This window comes from Arachis stenosperma, chromosome 10 (assembly GCF_014773155.1).
Source record: "Arachis stenosperma cultivar V10309 chromosome 10, arast.V10309.gnm1.PFL2, whole genome shotgun sequence".
Taxonomy (NCBI): domain Eukaryota; kingdom Viridiplantae; phylum Streptophyta; class Magnoliopsida; order Fabales; family Fabaceae; genus Arachis; species Arachis stenosperma.
In genome coordinates, this window is record NC_080386.1 from 75,370,422 (window position 1) to 75,379,721 (window position 9,300).

Sequence of the window (9,300 nt, forward strand, 5' to 3'; positions counted from 1 at the left end):
TCTTTCTTTTCTTTTTTTCGAAATTTTTTTTTTTTGCTTTTTCTTGCTTCAAGAATCAATTTAATGATTTTTCAGATCCTCAATAACAGTTCTCTTTCTCCTCATTCTTTCAAGAGCCAACAATTTTAACATTCTCAAAACAACAAATTCAAAAGACATATGCACTGTTCAAGCATTCATTCAGAAAACAAAAAGTATTGTCTCCACATCAAACTAATTCAACTAGTTTCAAGGATTAATTTCGAAATCCTGTACTTCTTGTTCTTTTGTGGTTAAAGCATTTTTCATTTAAGAGAGGTGATGGATTCATAGGACATTCATAGCTTTAAGGCATAAACTTCAAATTTTATTAATTATGAATTAAGAACAAGACTCAGAAAATAAATATAAGATGAAACTAAAAATAGAAAACAAAACAAAAAAACGCAAAACATAGGCTCCTAATGATAGAGGTTTTCACAGAGTTAGGACTCAACAACCTTGATTTTGAGAAGTGGATGCTCCCTCAGCTTGAGAGGAGAGCTTTTGGCGTTTCATCTCTTAGAGTTCATGCCCCTGCTTCTCTTGCTCCTTCCATTGACTTCTTGGTGATTGGATCTTCAATGGGTATGAATTCATCTGCTTCCATCTTTACCCCAGCCTCTTTATAGAGCAAGGAGATCAAGCTTGGGTAAGCCAATTTTGTTACAGTGGAATTCTTATTTGCAATTGTGTAGATCTCACAGGCAATCACATGATGAACCTCCACTTCTTTTCCAAGCATAATGCAATGAATCATCACTGCTCTCTTGATAGTTACCTCAGAACGGTTGCTAGTGGGCAGTATGGAACGCCCAATAAAGTCTAGCCAACCTCTTGCAATTGGTTTGAGGTCTCCCCTCTTGAGTTGGTTTGGGACACCCTTAGAATTGGTTATCCACTTAGTTCCAGGGAGGCATATGTCCTCTAGAACTTGATCCAACCCTTTATCTGCTCTCACCATTCTCCTATTAAAGGAGTCAGGATCATCTTGCAGTTGAGGCAACTTGAAGATTTCTCTTATTTGTCCAGATGGAAGTACATAACTTTCCCTCTGACCATGGTTCTGTAGGTATGGTAAGCGGTTCCAGTCATTCTCTGCTTATCTGTCAGCCACAGATTTGAGTAGAATTCCTGAACCATGTTCCTTCCAACCTTTGTCTCAGGATTGGTTAGAACTTCCCATCCTCTGTTTCGAATTTGCTCTTGGATCCCCGGATATTCATCTTCTTTCACATCAAATTTTACTTCCGGGATCACTGACCTCAGACCCATTATTTTGTGATAATGGTCTTCATGTTCTTTGGTTAAGAACTTCTCTTGATTCCAAAGATTCTTTGGATTATTCTCTTTCTTGCCTCTTAAATTGATTTGTTTTCCCTTAGGAGCCATGATATTGATGAATCTTGGCTTAGTGATCACGGAAAAGCACACCAAACTTAGAGGTTTGCTTGTCCCCAAGCAAAAGAAAGGAAAGAAGAGAGAGAGAGGAGCAAATTCGAATGGTGTGGGCAACGAGGGGCCGAACGTGTTCTTATAAGGGGGGGAGGAAGGAGATTTTGAAAAAAATAAGAAGAGATTTGAGAAGATATGGAGAGAATTTGAAAAAAGGGTGAGTTTTGAAGAAGATTTGGGATTAATTTGAGATAGATTTGAAGAATGGTTTGATTTGTGAAGATTTGAGAGTGAATGATGAAAGGTTGAAGTGCATTTATATAGAAGAGTATGGGTAATAAAAGGAAAGTTTGAAAAAATTTGAGTTGAAAACGAAATTGTGGTCCCCCCACCTTTCTGGCGTTAAACGCCCAGAATGGCACCCATTCTGGCGTTTAACGCCCATTTGATGCCCCTTTTGGGCGTTTAACGCCCAGCCAGGTGCCCTGGCTGGCGTTAAACGCCAGAAAGCCTTTATCACTGGGCGTTTTTCTAAACGCCCAAGATTCTGCACACCTGGCGTTAAACGCCCAGAATGGTGCCCATTCTGGCGTTTAACGCCCAAAATGGCACCATTCCTGGCGTTAAACGCCCAGAATGGTACCCATTCTGGCGTTTAACGCCCAAAATGCCCCTTATGGCGTTTTTTTCGCCAGTAAGCTCTTTTTCTCTGCTTTTGAGCTGAATCCTTCTGTAACTCTGTGAATTCCTTCATTTTTGATACTTGCCTCTGTAAAAACAAATCATATAGCCTCCTAATGACTGGGTTGCCTCCCAGCAAGCGCTTCTTTACTGTCTTTAGCTGGACCTTTACTGAGACTCACTCAAGTCTCAGTTTTGAGCATTCCTGCTCAAAATTGCTTTCAAGATAATGCTTGATTCTCTGTCCATTAACAATGAACTTTTTGTCAGAATCAATATCCTGAAGCTCAACATATCCATATGGTGACACTCCTGTGATCACATACGGACCCCTCCATCGGGATTTGAGTTTTCCTGGAAACAATTTGAGCCTGGAGTTGAAGAGCAGAACTTTTTGTCCTGGCTCAAAGACTCTGGTTGACAACTTCTTGTCATGCCACTTCTTTGCCTTTTCCTTATAAATTTTTGCATTTTCAAAGGCATTGAGTCTGAACTCCTCTAGCTCATTTAACTGGAGCAATCTTTTTTCACCAGCTAACTGAGCATCCATGTTTAGGAATCTGGCTGCCCAGTAGGCTTTATGTTCCAGTTCCACGGGCAAATGACAGGCTTTCCCATACACCAGTTGGTATGGAGAGGTTCCTATAGGAGTCTTGAATGCTGTCTGTATGCCCACAGAGCATCATCCAAGCTCTTTGCCCAATCCTTTCTTCGGGCTATCACAGTCCGTTCTAGGATTCTTTTTAGCTCTCTGTTAGAGACTTCAGCTTGCCCATTTGTCTGTGGATGATACGGAGTTGCCACTTTATGGCTGATTCCATATCTAACCATAGCAGAGTATAGCTGTCTATTGCAGAAATGAGTGCCCCCGTCACTGATTAGGACTCTGGGAACACCAAATCTGCTGAAGATGTGTTTCTGGAGGAATTTCAGCACAGTCTTGGTATCATTAGTGGGTGTAGCAATTGCTTCTACCCACTTAGATACATAGTCCACTGCCACCAGAATGTAAGTGTTTGAGTATGATGGTGGGAATGGACCCATGAAGTCAATTCCCCATACATCAAACAATTCTATCTCTAATATCCCTTGTTGAGGCATGGCATATCCGTGAGGCAAGTTACCAGCTCTTTGGCAACTGTCACAGTTACGCACAAACTCTCGGGAATCTTTATAGAGAGTAGGCCAGTAGAAGCCACATTGGAGGACTTTAGTGGCTGTTCGCTCACTTCCAAAATGTCCTCCATACTGTGATCCACGGCAGTGCCATAGGATCTTTTGTGCTTCTTCTCTGGGTACACATCTGCGGATTACTCTGTCTGCACATCTCTTAAAGAGATATGGCATCACTTGGCATCTGCTTTATAATTTTTATAATTTGCAATATCTGCAAACCAAGGAGCTTCCCGAATGGCAAAGAGTTGCTCATCTGGGAAAGTCTCAGAGATCTCAGTAGAAGGGAGGGACGCCCCAGCTACTGGTTCTATTCGGGACAGATGATCAGCTACCTGGTTTTCTGTCCCTTTTCTGTCTCTTATTTCTATATCAAACACCTGCAGAAGCAACACCCATCTTATAAGCCTGGGTTTTGAATCCTGCTTTGTGAGTAAGTATTTAAGAGCAGCATGGTCAGTGTACACAATCACTTTGGATCCCACTAGATAAGATCTAAACTTGTCAATGGCATAGACCACTGCAAGTAATTCTTTTTCTGTGGTTGTGTGATTCTTCTGTGCATCATTTAGAACACGGCTAGCATAATAAATGACATGCAGAAGTTTGTTATGCCTCTGTCCCAACACTGCACCAATGGCATGATCACTGGCATCACACATTAATTCAAATGACAATGTCCAATCAGGTGCAGAGATGACTGGTGCTGTGACCAGCTTAGCTTTCAGGGTCTCAAACGCCTGCTGACACTGTGTGTCAAACACAAATGGAGTGTCAGCAGCTAGCAGGTTACTCAAAGGTTTTGCAATTTTCGAAAAATCCTTTATGAACCTTCTGTAAAATCCTGCATGCCCCAGAAAGCTTCTGATTGCCTTAACATTGGCAGGTGGTGGTAATTTTTCAATTACCTCTACCTTTGCCTTATCCACCTCTATTCCCCTGCTTGAAATTTTGTGCCCAAGGACAATTCCTTCAGTCACCATAAAGTGACATTTCTCCCAGTTTAAAACCAGGTTAGTCTCTTGGCACCTTTTCAGGACAAGTGATAGGTGGTTAAGACAGGAGCTGAATGAGTCTCCATATACTGAGAAGTCATCCATGAAGACTTCCAGGAATTTCTCCACCATATCAGAGAAGATGGATAACATGCATCTCTAAAAGGTTGCAGGAGCATTACACAGACCAAAAGGCATCCTCCTGTAGGCAAACACGCCTGAAGGGCAAGTAAATGCTGTTTTCTCTTGGTCCTGAGGATCTACTGCAATTTGGTTGTAACCTGAATAGCCATCCAAAAAGCAGTAATAGTCATGACCAGCTAGTCTTTCTAGCATTTGGTCTATGAATGATAAAGGAAAATGATCCTTTCTGGTGGCTGTATTGAGCCTTCTGTAGTCAATACACATACGCCACCCTGTGACTGTTCTTGTAGGAACCAGTTCATTTTTTTTTCATTATGAACCACTGTCATGCCTCCCTTTTTGGGGACAACTTGGACAGGGCTCACCCAGGGGCTATCAGAAATAGGATAAATAATCCCAGCCTCCAGTAATTTAGTGACCTCTTTCTGCACCACCTCCTTCATGGCTGGATTTAGCCTCCTCTGTGGTTGGACCACTGGTTTGGCATTATCCTCCAACAGGATCTTGTGCATGCATCTAGCTGGGCTAATGCCCTTAAGATCACTTATGGACCACCCAAGAGCTGTCTTGTGTGTCCTCAGCACTTGAATCAGTGCTTCCTCTTCCTGTGGATTTAAGGCAGAGCTTATAATCACTGGAAAAGTTTCACCCTCTCCCAGAAATACATATTTCAGGGATGGTGGTAGTGGTTTGAGTTCAGGTTTGGGAGGTTTATCCTCCTCCTGAGGAATTTTCGAAAATTCCCTTGTTTCCTGTGGTTCTTCTTGATCAGGTTGAACATCCTTGAAGATGTCTTCAAGCTCTGATTCTAGGCTTTCAGCCATATTGATCTCTTCTACCAGAGAGTCAATAATGTCAGCGCCCATGCAGTCATTTGGTGTGTCTGGATGCTGCATAGCTTTTACAGCATTCAAGTTGAACTCATCCTCATTGACTCTCAGGGTTACTTCCCCTCTTTGTACATCAATGAGAGTTCGTCCAGTTGCTAGGAAAGGTCTTCCTAGAATGAGAGTTGCACTCTTGTGCTCCTCCATTTCCAGCACCACAAAGTTAGTTGGAAAAGCAAAGGGCCCAACCTTGACAATCATGTCCTCTATTATGCCTGATGGGTGTTTAATGGAGCCATCAGCAAGTTGGAGGCATATCCTGGTTGGTTTGACTTCTCCAGTCAACCCAAGCTTTCTGATAGTGGATGCAGGTATTAGATTGATGCTTGCTCCAAGATCACATAGGGCTGTCTTGGTGCAAGCGCCCTCTAATGTGCATGGTATCATAAATCTTCCAGGATCTTGAAGCTTTTCTGGTAAGCTTTTCAGAATGACTGCACTGCATTCTTCAGTGAGAAACACTTTTTCAGTTTCTCTCCAATCCTTCTTATGACTTAAGATCTCTTTCATGAACTTAGCATAGGAAGGTATTTGCTCAAGTGCCTCTGCAAACGGAATCTTTATTTCAAGGGTCCTTAGATAGTCTGCAAAGCGGGCAAATTGCTTATTGATGAGCGGATAATATGTACGCTTTTTGGCATTGTTTTTAGTATATTTTTAGTAGTTTTAGTTGAGTTCTTAGTATATTTTTATTAGTTTTTAGTTAAAATTCACTTTTCTGGACTTTACTATGAGTTTGTGTGTTTTTCTGTGATTTCAGGTATTTTCTGGCTGAAATTGAGGGACCTGAGCAAAAATCTGATTCAGAGACTGAAAAGGACTGCAGATGCTGTTGGATCTGACCTCCCTGCACTCGAAGTGGATTTTCTGGAGCTACAGAAAGCCCAATGGCGCGCTCTCAACGGCGTTGGAAAGTAGACATCCTGGGCTTTCCAGCAATATATGATAGTCCATACTTTGCCCAAGATTTGATGGCCCAAACCGGCGTTCAAAGTCACCCTCAGAATTCCCAGCGTTAAACGCCCAAACTGGCACAAGAATGGGAGTTAAACGCCCAAACTGGCACCAAAACGGGAGTTAAACGCCAAGAAGAGTCTCTACACAAAATGCTTCATTGCTCAGCCCAAGCACACACCAAGTGGGCCCGGAAGTGGATTTTATGTCATTTACTCATCTTTGTACACCTTAGGCTACTAGTTTTTCTATAAGTAGGACCTTTTACTATGTATTTTCATCTTGGTTCTTCTGGTTCCCTCTTTGGGGCCGAAACCAATGATCACTTTTGTTCTATGTATTTTCAACGGTGGAGTTTCTACACACCATAGATTAAGGTGTGGAGCTCTGCTGTACCTCGAGTATTAATGCAATTACTATTGTTCTTCTATTCAACTCCGCTTGTTCTTTTACCAAGATATCATTGTTCTTCAACTTGATGAAGGTGTGATTGACACTCATCATCATTCTCACCTATGAACAAGGTGACTGACAACCATTCTTGTTCTACAAGCATTCGAGGCTTGGTGAATATCTCTTAGATTTCTGATTGCATGATGCATGGTTGATCGCCTGACAACCGAGTGCTCGCCTGACAAACGAGCCAGCCATTCCGTGAGATCAGAGTCTTCGTGGTATAGGCAGGACCTGATGGCAGTATTCAAGAGAATCCGGAAGGTCTAACCTTGTCTGTGGTATTCTGAGTAGGATTCAATGATTGAATGACTGTGACATGCTTCAAACCTGTAACCTACTGGGCGTTAGTGACAGACGCAAAAGAGTGATTCTATTCCGGTAGGGGAGGGAACCAAACCGGTGATTGGCAGCACTGTGACAGAGTGCGTGCATTAGCTTTCATTGCGCGGATGGGAGGTAGCTGCTGACAACAGTGAAACCCTACACGAGCTTGCCATGGAAAGGAGTAAGAAAGGATTGGATGAAGACATTAGGAAAGCAGAGAGACGGAAGGGAAGGCATCCTCATACACTTGTCTGAAGCTCTTACACCAATGATGTACATAAGTATCCCTATCCTTATCTTTTATGTTATTTTCGTTCATCACCATTATACATTTGAGTCTGCCTGACTGAGATTTACAAGATGACCATAGCTTGCTTCATACCACCAATCTCCGTGGGATCGACCCTTACTCGCGTAAGGTTTATTACTTGGACGACCCAGTGCACTTGCTGGTTAGTTGTGCGAAATTGTAGTGATCACAATTTCGTGCACCACTTATCCTGTTCCGCTTTGCGGAGTTTCTGAGGATAAGGCATCTTGGCTTGATATTCTTCAACCTTAGATGCTGCAGGTTTATTTCTTACAGAAGTGGTTGAAGAAGCCTTGTTAGAGGGATTACTGTCAGCACTCTCAGGTGTCTGATCTCCCTTTGGCGTCTGAACGGCAGGATTGGGTGGAAAATGGGCATTTAACGCCAACTTTTCCCCCTTTTCTGGCGTTTGAACGCCAGAACTGGGCAAGGAATGGGCGTTTAACGCCAGCTTTCCTTCCCTTTCTGGCGTTTGAACGCCAATAACATTCCTCTCTGGGCTCATACTGTCCTCAGAGGGATTTTGAACATTGGTTTAGTTATCCTCTGTCAATTGTTCCTTGTTTGGCTTTTTGCTCTTTTGATCAGTGGTATTCAGTGTTCTCCCACTCCTCAGTTGAACTGCTTGACATTCTTCTGTTATCTGTTTAGATATTTGCCGTTTTGCTTGATTCAACTGCAGTTCTATGTTCTTGTTAGCAACCTTAGTATCATGGAGCATTTCTTTAAATTCTGCTAACTGTTTTGTCATCAGGAGCAATTGTTGATTAAGCTCATTCATTGTTCTTGAGGATTAGGATCAGTGACTAATGCCATGACTTCCTCTTTTGGAACGAACTCATTGCTAGAATATAAGTATGGTTTCTAGCAACAGTGTCTATAAGCTCTTGAGCTTCTTCATTGTCTTCCTCATGTGTATAGATCCACAGCTGAGTGGTCTAAAGACATCTGAGCTTTTTCTGTGAGCCCATAGTAGAAGATGTCTAACTGTACCCACTCTGAAAACATTTCAGAGGGGCATTTTCTAAGCATACCTCTATACCTCTCCCAGGCATTATAAAGGGATTCATTATCCTCTTGTTTAAAGCCTTGGATGTCCAGCCTTAGCTGTGTCATCCTCTTGGAGGGTAAAAAATGATTCAGGAATTTGTCTGACAACTGTTTCCATGTCTTTATGCTTGCTGTAGGTTGGTTATTCAACCACCTTTTAGCTTGATCTTTACAGCAAATGGAAACAGTAGTAGTCTGTAGACATCCTGATCTACCTCTTTATCATGTACTGTGTCAGCAATTGTAAGAACTGTGCCAGAAACTCAGTAGGTTCTTCCTGTGGAAGACCGGAATACTGGCAGTTTTTTGCACTATGATAATGAGTTGAGGATTTAGCTCAAAGCTGCTTGCTTTGATGGGAGGTGTACAGATGCTACTCCATATGCAGCTGTAATGGGGTTAGCATATGACCCCAGAGTCCTTTTGGACTGATCAATCCCTCTTAGGTCCATAATGGACAAAAGGGAAATGATAATGATTGCAAATAGATAAATTTGTTTTTTTTTTTTATTTAACGAAAAAAAATTAAAATAAAATAAAGGGAAATTAAGAAAAATTCGAAAATCAAAAAAGAAAACAAAATCAAGCAAATTGAGAACTGAATCAATTAGTTAATTAAAAGATTTTGAAAAAAAGCATTAGAAAGATATGATTGAAAAATTTATGAAAAAGATTTGATTTGAACAGAGGAAAGAGAAAAACCACAAAAAGACACCAAACTTAAAATTTTTAGAAAATCAAACAATAATTTTCGAAAATTTTAAAGGAAAAACACAAGAGGACACCAAACTTAGAATTTTATGAATCAAAAAGGGACTAAGAACATGCAAAATCGAAAATTTTTAAAAGAAAAACAAAAGCATGCAATTGACACCAAACTTAGAATATGAAACTAGACTCAACTAAAAGACTC